Below are 10943 nucleotides of genomic sequence, written 5' to 3' on the forward strand. Positions count from 1 at the left end.
TATGGTTTGAGAGTAATAATATTACTTCTTCCATTTTAAAATATTAGTTCATTATTTCATTTTTTATTGTTCTAAAATATTAGTTCATTTTAAAAAATTAAAGACTAAAATAATATGAATTTCTTATTTTGTTATTATTTTAAATTTATTAACAACACAAAAAAATACAATTATGACAATTGATATTTTTTAAAAAATAAACTATGAAAGGATAATTTTAAAAAATTAATATTTTTAAAGTATAATAATTGTACTATAAAAAAAATTAATTCCCTAAAATAAACTGTTATTTTGAAACCGAAAGAGTACAAACTATGGAAACAATATTCAGGCATCACATGTATTTGCCCCAAGAGTAGCATATTGTTTTTCCACCGTAAGTACGGACCTTTTGTCCCTCTGCTTAGATCCTTCTCCATAACCAAGATTCGACCCGTCTCTTCCCCAGTTGGTGCCTCAATGGTCGGTAACAAGAATTAAATAATTAATTGTCCCCATCCCCAATCTCCATCCAGAGATCAATAGCTACAAATCCAATCTCCATAAACAAATGCATCAAATTAAAAGTATATAGAAATAAAAACACCTGATAATAATAATAATAACATAGCATAGAGAATGAAAGCAACCCCACCACAACAGGTTACAAATTTCACAATGCAAGGCAAATTGGGTGGCCAAAACCCAAGCATCTCAGAGTCTTCCTCCGACACGGGCTGTGCTCCCACCAGTTTGTCTTTTATCTTTATTATCTGCTGATGTATCTTCTTTTGTTGGGTAATCTAGAGGCATTTTGGGAAGAGGTTAAAAAAATTAATTTTTTGACTTTTTAATTTTTTTAGTCAAAAAAATTAATTTTTTTTATCCAAATAAACCTAATTTTTTGCCAAAAAAGCTATCAAAAAAAACTAAAAAACTAAAAAATTAATTTTTTATCAACTTCCCAAAACACCACCTAATTGCCTTTCAGTTCAAAAAAAAAGAAAAGAAAAAAAAAAAGCTACTAGTCTACACAGTGCACTTGTCAAACATTTAACAATAGTCAAAAAGTAAAATAATTGAGACTGACACAATAGCTTAGACAAATCAAAAGATGTTGAAAATAGATTAAAGTAATTGACCAAATTATCAAAAAAAGCATTCGATACCTAACTTTGTAAACTCTTGTGCGACTTCATTCGGATATTAGACCTTTAAGACCGTGACTTCGGTTCAGAGTCACAGATAAACCTGTTTCGGAAGCTCGTAGCCCAGTTAAGGCCTTGTAACTTCAAAAAATTAAAAAATTAAAAAGTTATTATTTTATTGAAGTCATAAAATCTCTTTATTATATCACTTCAAATTCAACTCATATCTAACTCATATTTCATTTCATGTCAAAAAGTACACTTTGACCCTCTCAAACTATTTCAAAATTAAAGAGAAACTAAAATTATAAAAACAAATGGAGTGGTAGTGATTCTCGGATGAGTACCAGGAAAATCTGTCAAGTGACGGTTTCATATTTATGTTAAAAAATAAAAATTATATCTCATTTGGTGGTAATTCCCCCACTAAAGGGAAACTAGAGTACAGTGGAACAAAAGAAAAAAAAATTACAAAAACATGTGGGATAACATTTTTTTTTTGTCCCACTATAATGTAATTCTCCTAAATTACAATACCATTATTATTAGGATACTTCCGTATAAATCTTAATAAATAAATTTATTATCTAATAGGTCTTATGAAAAAAATTTGTTATAAAAAAAGTCACTAATTGTAAATTTTAACAATAATTTATAAAAATCATGACAAAAAAGTCATTAATTGTCAATTTTTAACGACATATATAAAAAGTTGTCATAAAAAATTATTTTTAACTACAATTTTATCAAATTTTATTTTCAATAAGATTTGATAGAAATTAAGGGTTGGTTTGGGATGTTCTAAAAAAGTGCACTTTTTGACTTATTGGCTTATATGGGTTGGGTTTGGGTTGGATTTGATGTGATGTGTTAGAGAGGTGATGTGATTTAAATAAGATAATATGACTTAAATAGGATAGTGACTTTTTGACTTTTTGTATTATTTAGGACATGTAAAACTAAGCCTAAATATAACTATCAAGACTATTGGTAGTATACCCTTATTATTATTACTATTAGGTTGTTGGAACATTGACCCTACAAAGCAATTGCAAAAGAGACGAAAACGAAGACAGATGGCGATTTTACGGGGGACTGCAGACACCCAAAAGCTTCTAGAAATGGAGCTCTTGCCGCGTGTAGTCCTCGTAGACCCTTTGATCGATCGATCGATTGATTGACAGAGGAAAAAGGGTAAAAGTTGAGTCAATGCTCTCTCTCTCATAGGGATTGCAAAACAATTCCTAAATTGTTGAAGTATTTCTTTCTACATGACGCACGCTAATCTTGACTTGCATTTCCAATCCAATCCAAAGTTTGGCACAGCCCTGTGGATACATTGAACTCTCATCATCGTCAAAACGATTGCATCTTACTTGGGATCTTTAATGGCCACAACGAAGTCAAACAAACTGGACTTTTTGGGATGATTTTGATTTTGTTTCGCCATGGTTTGAGCAGAAACAGAGTAGAGTCTGTTAAAAAGAGTAGATCAACAAGGAACAGAGTCATCATCAACGGCGAATTCAAAGCACGATTAATCTGAATGTTTTATAACCATAATTAGTATAAAGACTTTTTTGGGGTTAACAAATTAGTATATATGCGTATAGAGAATATTTCAAGCAGCATAAAATTTATTTAAGAACCGAATTTTAATTATTTATACATTAAATATCAAATGTGCATTATTATAATATTATTATATACATTAATTAATATATTAATATATATTATAACATTATTATTTTAAATTTATAAATTTCGCCTATTATGTAAATTATAAAAATTTAAATCTTTAAAATTATACTATATTATTGATTTGTGTGTATTCCAATTCAAATACAAAAATCTGTTTATATATTAATTAATATATATATATATATAATTTATTATTATTATTATTATAATTTCATCATCGGAATGACAACGAGACCGATTTATATTAGATTTGGTAATCCACATTGCGCTACGCTCCAGTAGGACATAGTTCTTTGGGGGTACATCGGGCATCCGAACCCACCCCAGTCACCCGACAAACTAGCTAAGCGGTTATTTAGGGTGTACTAAATAAATATATTTTTTATTTTTTTAAATTAAAAAATTAAGAAAAAAATGGATATTTGAGTTATTTTTTTGACTTTTTATAAAAAAAATATATATATATTAAAATATTGTATAAATAAGAGCTGGTTTGACAAGTTCAAAAAAAGTCAAAAAATTATAAAAAAAAGTTAAAAAGTTATCATTATTCACAAAAAAAAAAATTAATATACAAATATTAATTTGAATGGTAAATTAATATAAAAGTTCAACTTTTTCCACACATCAACGTACTGACGTCAAGCCAACTGCAATAAAAGGAGGAAAAAAAAAAAATTAACATGCGTACATTCACTAAGTTGAATGGTATGGTTGAGCCTGTAGGGGCCCATCATGGGTCTCGTTTTGATAATCCGAACCGTTAATATGTAAAATTCGTCTAGTATTATATGTCTATAAAAAATCACGTCTATCGGATATCGATAACTACATGATCAAATCAGTTTTGTATAAAAATTAGATGGTATTATAGTTAACAGTTGACAAAAAAAAAAAAAACTAACATGATCAGATAGCTATCAATATCCAATCAACGTGATTTTTTACAAGTATATAGTGTTCGATGAGTTTTACACATTGACGATTCTAATTAGAAAAACGGGACCCGTAGTGGGCCCCAACGGGCTGAACAATACCGTCCAATCAAAATCCGAAAAAGAGGCAATCTTTTCCCATGTACTCATCCCGCCGACTGCCCTGCCATTTCGTACGGCCTACTACATTATCTTCTCCTACACACTTATTTATACAATTTTTTAATACACATTTTTTTCATGAAAAGTTAAAAAGTTAATCCAAGCATCCATTTTTTTCCCTCAACTTTTTAGTTCAAAAAGACAAAAAGTGCACTTATTTATGACACCCCAAACAACCCCTAAGTGTGTAAGAGAAGATAATTAATTAATCCGTATGGGTTGGGCAGTGCAGTCGACTGGGTAGGAGGTAGGAAAAGATTGTCTCATTTTTGGGATTTGTTTGGACGGTATTGTTCGGCCCGTGGGGGCCTACCATGGCTTCCGTTTTTCTAATCGAAACCGTTTAATGTGTAGAACTCATCGAGTACTATATTTTTGTTAAAAAATCACGTTCATTGGATATCGATAGCTATCTGATCGTGTTAGGTTTTTTGGTCACATGTTAACTATAATACCATCGATTTTTTATATAACAACTGATTTGATCATGTAGTTAGTGATATCCGATAGATGTGATTTTTTACAGGCATATAGCACTAGACGATTTCAACATATTAACGGTTTAGATTATCAAAACGGGATCCATGGTGGCCCCCACAGGCTCAACTTTACCATCCAACTTAATGAATATATACATGTAATTTTTTTTTTCCCTTTCACTCATTTGCTTTGACGTCTATACCTAGACTGCCGTGAAATTGATTTGTATTTAATATTATGTATATTAATTTTTTTATATTTTTTTTGGTGAATAGTGATAACTTTTTGATTTTTTTGGTAACTTTTTGATTTTTTTTAAAGTTGCCAAATCACCCTTATGTTGCTTCCATCAAATAGAATAAATTAAGGATAAATTTTAAATATATATTTTGAGATTTTATTAAAATACGAATTATTGTCTGTAGTTCTGATAATTATATTTCACTTTATGATATTTCTAGTTTCATAACAAATCACTCATTTTATTAATGAATCATCAAGTCAATTAATAATTTTTAATGATATTAAAAATATATTTTAATTAATAATTTAAGTAATTTTATTATTGTAAGGGTAATTTAAATTTTTTTAGTTAATTGTGTTAAATAAAAAATTTTAACAATAAGATATCTATAATTTTCTAAACTATAAAAAGTAATATGTACTTTAAATAAATATCAGGAAATATATTTGTAATTTATTCATAAATTAAAAACATCAAAATCAAACGTTCAAGAAACACATCAAAATCAAACGTTCAAGAAACAGTAGTGATATTATTGGTTCACCACACATGCGTTGTCTCACAATACACTACCCAATTTACAAAACCTGTTAACAAATCTATTATCACTAAACAGTCTGTTAATAAAATATGAGAGTGAATTGCCAAACCTAAAATTGCAGTCTACTAAAAGCTTTTTATAATTTCTTTCTAGTTTGATCAATGGGAAATGCTAGAGGGGTGATACCATATGCATCATATCACAAAATATATAATTTTATTACAAAATTTTATAATATCAATCACAAAATTTATAATCTCGCTACGTAATGGAGTAATAAAAAAATGTCGTAATTAGGTCACAAACTAAACAACATTGATCACAAAATTTTAGATATTTTATTATACAAATTTGTAACTTGATTACGCATTTTATAATTAATAGTATAAAATTTTATAATAAAATTATTCATTATTGTGGTAGAATACATATAATATGCACCACACCAGAAAATTTCCCAAGATTTAATTGTTATAATTTTAAGAATTCTTTAGACTTCCAAGTTAGGTAGTAGAATTCTTGACTTTAAGACTTCTACTTAGAGTATATACATGTACTAGTGCATGTCCATGTCGGCAGGCACAGTATAAATAAAATAAGTGAATGAAAAGGAAAAAAATATAAAATATAAAATAAAATAAAAAAATAGGAAAGAAAATAAAAAGGGTAAAAATAAAAAATAAAAAATAAAAATATAAAAAGGAAATTGGAAGGAAGGTAGGCAGGAGGGAGGGAGGGAGGGAGGGAGGGAGAGAGGGAGAGAGGGAATGCATGAATAAAAAAAAAAAAAAAAAGGGAAAAAGAATGTGGGTGAGTGAGAATTAAATAAATCTTGACCCTTAATAAATTTGGGAATTAATCTCAACCTTTGAAACAAAATGTATCTCTAAGACATTTTGACAAATTTTAAAAAACCCTCGTGCTTTATTATATAGACTAGCATATGCCCGTACCTGAAGGCACGGTGTAAATAATGTTAGGATTAGAATATAATTGTAATCCTAATACTATTTAAATTTATCTTTTAATTTGATAAAATCACAAATTTATTATAAAATTTTGGAGTTCTCACAAAACTCCTCACGAAAACTCACTTTTGCTTATATAATATATAGATAGATAGATAGATGTGCCTAGCATACATACAATTTTCACGGGCATACATATAATATTACTTTTGCTTATATAATTATATAGAAATTGTATATATGCCCATAATGTCCTAGTGTATTACGGGCATACATATATTGTATAGAAATATATGTAAAATATATTGAAGAAAAATGAGAAAATAAAAAAATAAACAAATAGAGAGAAAAATAAAAACGGGAGAAAATAAAAAAATAAAAAGAAATGAGAGAGTGAGGTGGGATCATGGGATCATAGATGGATGGGTGAGAAAATGAAAAAGTAAGAGAGAGAGAAGCGGAAAAGTATAAAATGTATATGTAGCATATTTTTCAAGAAAATATATCTCAGCCATTATTTTATAATTTGAACAAATCTGAGCCATGTAAATGTCCTAATAGGACAAAAATATGTTGAAGATTCAAAAACCGTCATACTTTATCAAAATATGTTAAGGTCTAAATTTATGAAATCTATCAGGTATTCAATATATTTAACAATAATAATTAATTGTTCAAATTCATTTAATTTATGGACTATAAAATTTATTAATTTAATCTCCATAACACACGCAGTAAAATCTAACTCCTAATTATGGGATCGTAGACTTTTCTATATAATATGAATAAAAATAAGTGAACACAAAGGAGAAAATTAAAAAAAAAAACAAATAGAGAGAAAAATAAATATGGAAGAAAATTAAAAAAATAAAAAGAAAAGAGAGAGGAAGATGAGATCATGGGGTCATGGATGGATGGATGGGTGAGAAAAGGAAAAATTAAGAGAGAGAAGCGGGAAAATAGAAAATGTACATGTAGGATATTTTTTGAAAAATATATCTCAGTCGTTGTTTTATAATTTAAATAGATCTAAGCCGTCCAAATGTCCTAGTAGGACAAATGTGTGTAGGACAAATTCAAAAATCATCCTGCTTTATTATATAGATATATTAAAATAAACAAAATATTAAAATATATTTTTTATTTATATATTAATTTTCAATTACGTCCTCTGCACAATTTTTATTTAAAAAATTTTAAATTTAAATTAATAATTAAATATAATACTTTTATTTTTATAAATATAAATATCATTAAATTATATATATATATGAATGTATATACTAAATAGTTAGGTCAGTCGAAGTATATAATCACTTTTAATTTTTTTAATTTTTTTTTTTTTCAATTAAGAACATTTTAGATGCCACAGAAAAATTCACAAATTAAAATATAACAAAAATATCCTATTTAAAATAAGATAAAATTTCAATAATCTTTAATAAGATTGTGTCATTACTTAGGTATTGTTTAGGAACATGATCAAAGCACTCTGACATAAGAATATTTGTTAGAAAATGCTTCCCACGGCAAGAAAAAACACATTTGGCGACTAAATTTTTAGTCGCCAAAAGTCAGATTTTAAGTTTCCCCGACTAAATTTTTTAGTCGCCAGCTTGGTTGCTGGAAAACTTTCGCGAAAGGTATTGGCGACCAACAAACTTTTAGTCGCCCAAAACCAAGTCTGTAGTGACAAAAATTTTCGTCGCCAAAGCTCATTTATATATTTTAAATTATACATTTGGCGACTAAATTTTTAGTTGCCAATAGTGAATTATTTTTTTTAATTTATACATTTGCCGACTATTTTTTTCGTCGCCAATACTGAAGCTTTTGGCGACCATCCATTTTAGTCGCCAAAAGCTTATTTTAGAAAAAAAAATAAAAAATTTACCCTATGCTCTTCCCAAGTTTTGAACCACCAACCTTCCATATTCTAAACCTCTAGCAAGACACTCTCTCCACTATGCCACAATAACAACACATGAATATATATGCAAAATATATTATTTATATAGTATATTGACCCGTATTAAACCTAATTATTTTTATTCAATATAATTTATGTAAAAAATAAATTATTTATTTAAAAAAAAAAGGAGCCACTTTTGGCGACTAAATTTTTTTTAGTCACCAAAAACCTTAGTTTTGGCTACTACCAATAATTTAGTCACTAAAAAAATTAATTTCCGCCTAAAAATAACCACTTTCGGCGACTGAACTGATTTTTAGTCACCAAAGCCGCCACTTTTGCCGACTAAACTCAATTTTAGTCGCCAATTGTCCACTTTTAGCTACTAAATTTTTTTTAGTAGCCAAAAACCTTTACTTTTGGCTACAAAATTTTTTTTTATCGGTAAAACACCTACAATCGGCGATAAACCATTTTTTAGTCGCCAAAACCTATGCTTTTGACTACTAATTTCTTTTAGTCGCCAAAAACCTTCACTTTTGGCTACTAAAATTGTTTTAGTCGCTAAAACCCATATAATCAGCGACTGAACTGATTTTTAGTCGCCAATAAGTATACATTTGGCTACTAAACTGCTTTAGTCGCCAAAAGTCTTCACTTTTGGCTACTAATTCAATTTTAGTCGCCAATTATCCTACTTTCAGCGACGAAATTTACATTTTTGGTCGCTAAAACTACTTTTTGTTGTAGTGTTCAAATAAGTCAACAAATAATGTAAAGTGTCTTAAAATGACTTACCAAATATAATTTTGCAAATGATTTTACATGATCAAATTTAAAATTAATTGTTAAAACTTATTTCATTAACATTTTATGTGGTCAAATGTCACAAAATATGAAAAATATTTCTAATAAAAACAGTTTACAACAAATAAAATGAACCTAAGATGCCTGCACAACATCAATTCAACAATATTTTCTTATTTTGCATATGATATTATAAAATTAATAGAAGTAACAACGTTAATGATGAAAGCTATTGACTTACCAACTCTTTTTTTTTTTTCGGGAAAGAGTTTTATGAAAAGGTTAGTTTTTTTAGTGATATTCATTAGGAGTGTTTATGGTTCGATTGTGGCTGAGAAATCTTCAATCCGTCATCCGTTTGTCAGATTGGTAGATTGAGAAAAATCAATCTGCATCCATTTGTCAGATTGACAAATGCGGATTGAACGGATTGGTAGATGAAAGCGAATCGGTTTGGTGGTTTAAACTTTTATAAATTTTGAACATAATTCATCAACTTATCGATACTTTTTTTTAGACAATAATCCAACTCAACATAACCAAAAGATTATCAAGTAAATTGTCAAATATCATAATAATACATATAAGAAAACTATGCATTATCAAAACTATTTTATTACTTTCTTTATTCAAAAACTATTTAATTTGATTTTTTTTTAAATAAAAAAATTAAGCCTTATATTTTTCACACAAAAATACCAAATATCAACACTTGCTATTTGATAAAAGGATTTCCAAATTGAAAAATACAACAGAATATCTAAACTCTTTTTCAATTGAAAACACAAATAGAATATCTAAACAAATTGAAAATACAAAGTCTTATAAATTATTAGGGGTGCTCGCGGTTTGGTGGTTCGGTTGCGGCCAAAGGAACCTCAAATTCGCCATCTGTCCAAAACTAGGCGGATTGGAAAAATTAATTCACAACTGTCCGCTCGTCATCATGCATCTGTCAAAACTGCGGCGGATCAATTTGGTTTAATCGATTTTGAAAGATCGGAAAATTTGCCGTTCACCCCTAATATTTCATATCATTTGCTAATCTTATTCATGCACTCTATTGGTAGATTGCTAATTTTCTTTCCATCACTTTTTTTTTTTTTTTTTCTTGTCTTCCTTTTTTTTTCTTCTTTGTTTATTTATTTTTTTAATTATAACCTTTACATTTGCTTTGTCATAGTTTTTTAAAGTATTCCAAAATTGTAATTTTCTTCCACATGTTATTAAAATTAATAAACATAAATATATTGAGTGGAATAATTGAAAAACATAGATACAAAACAATATATTCATAGAGGAAATAAGAAAAGTCCTAAGAGGAATAAAAGAGAAAAGAAAGTGATGAAAGAGAAATGTAAGAGGAAGAGGAAAGACTTAAAAGATAAAAAGACCTACCTTTAATTATAGGAAGGACACTTACAAAATTGACAAAATTTAAAAAAAAAAATTAAAAATGATACATGATACTGTGAGATCTCTCAGGAGGGTATCTGAGTACGCCTGACAATTTGCCCCTGTATAATGTGAAGCAAATAAGGGTTTGAATCTGACAAATTCATAGAAAATCTATTAATCATAAGAGATGCCAAACAAGGACAATATCACCAGACTTGGTGTGACGACCGTAACGTGCATATTATTTTTATATGTTATTTTATTAAGAGAATTTGCATAATTATGTGTTAATTTTGTGTTTATCTGTTTGTTCATGGGATATTTGTTTAATTACTTACCTTGAATTCGAAATTGAAAGTCCAAACGGATTCAGAAATTGAAATTGGCTAGTTCAATAAGCTAATTAGAATATTTAAAATCATATGGTAAGTTTAATTAAAATTTGATTCGGATCAAAATAATTAGAATAAATCAATTAGCATTGATTAGAATTAATAACATGTCACACCTCAAACCCGCTCTTAAAAGTTTCGGGCATGACTTATTTAGAAACGGACACTTAACCTAATATACATAATATATGGGGCTTGAACAGAAGCATTAATAATATAAAATAACATAAAACATCATCCATTGAGCTACCACTACCATGCCAAGATCGCAAACAT

This window comes from Camellia sinensis, chromosome 5 (assembly GCF_055761805.1).
Source record: "Camellia sinensis isolate YWXY chromosome 5, ASM5576180v1, whole genome shotgun sequence".
Lineage (NCBI taxonomy): Eukaryota > Viridiplantae > Streptophyta > Magnoliopsida > Ericales > Theaceae > Camellia > Camellia sinensis.